We start from the raw sequence: 1019 nt of genomic DNA on the forward strand, positions 1-1019 counted from the left end.
GTAGCTCCATTCCTCCATCAGTGGGCTTAAAGTCAAGGTCAGCAGTAAGTCACCTTTATCACTCAGCTCATCCAGAGTGCTGTTATCAGTTTAAAATCTTCACTGTCACAATAAAACTTCTATTTCCCTCCTGTCCCAGAGAAAGCTGGCTGTTATCCAGAAATTTTCCTACAATATTTCCTTCGACCAGTGTATTCTTAAGACAAGTTCTGTAAGATGCAGTGGTTTGTAAGATTAAATATGTAGTCCATGATTCGTGGAGGATTTTGGGTGTTTGCATCCTGTTCAAAACAATGGGTAGATGCTGTTGTTGATCCACATATCTGAATTGTTGGTTATTTACTACTTTTACATTTTAAGGTGAATTTCTACTTAATTTTATAGAAACTTTTTTTAAAGAAATGTAATTATTTGTATTACAGAGGATCTGAAATACTTTTGCAGTTGAGGCTTACTGCCTTTGTTTTAACTCTTGTGCATTTTAACATCTAAGGAAGCAGGATGAAGAGCTCACAAATCACACATGCTGCACATGGTGGGTTTAAGTCATGTCAAACACTCAAGGAGTGTACTCTGTCATCTGAGTAGGTGAATAAAATTAAGACAGCACAGTGATGCTAGCAGGCCTGCAAAAGCTATTCCTTCTGTTACTGAATTCAGGGACTTGAATGGCAGGTAATATGCTGATGACTTTTTAAGTGCTTGTCAGTGTTGGTGAGGGAAATAGAGAAAAATATTAATCTGATTCTTTGTTAGCATAAATTTTGAATATGGTGTTTAGAGAGTTTGCTGAAAGGTCTTTGCACATCCAGGCATGGCTTTAGTTCAAACACTTCTATTTAGGAAAAAGTTGTATTCATGAAAAAATTAATGTACAAATCTGTTGTACGCCATCTGGAGTAACTAACTACTTCCTTTGTTTCTTTCTAGGAAATACCAAAATAAAGCAGATGTTGTGTTCTGTACTGTTATCTCAAGGTTTTGCAAGTCATTCTGTTACGTGCTTCTTGGCAGCAGGA

The 1019-nt window shown here is 36.6% G+C and overlaps 1 protein-coding gene across 2 annotated transcripts in view; it reads left to right on the plus strand.

The window, feature by feature from the left end:
- The first annotated feature begins 936 nt into the window (after nt 1-936).
- Nucleotides 937-1019, plus strand: part of PPM1B (protein phosphatase, Mg2+/Mn2+ dependent 1B) — a 34971-nt gene continuing 34888 nt past the window's right edge. For both annotated transcript variants that reach the window (XM_005416191.3, XM_031060009.1), the window contains exon 1: nt 937-1017. The gene's annotated coding sequence lies outside the window, so the exon portion shown is untranslated. The remainder of the gene's footprint in view (nt 1018-1019) is intronic.

This window comes from Geospiza fortis, unplaced genomic scaffold (genome assembly GCF_000277835.1).
Source record: "Geospiza fortis unplaced genomic scaffold, GeoFor_1.0 scaffold41, whole genome shotgun sequence".
Lineage (NCBI taxonomy): Eukaryota > Metazoa > Chordata > Aves > Passeriformes > Thraupidae > Geospiza > Geospiza fortis.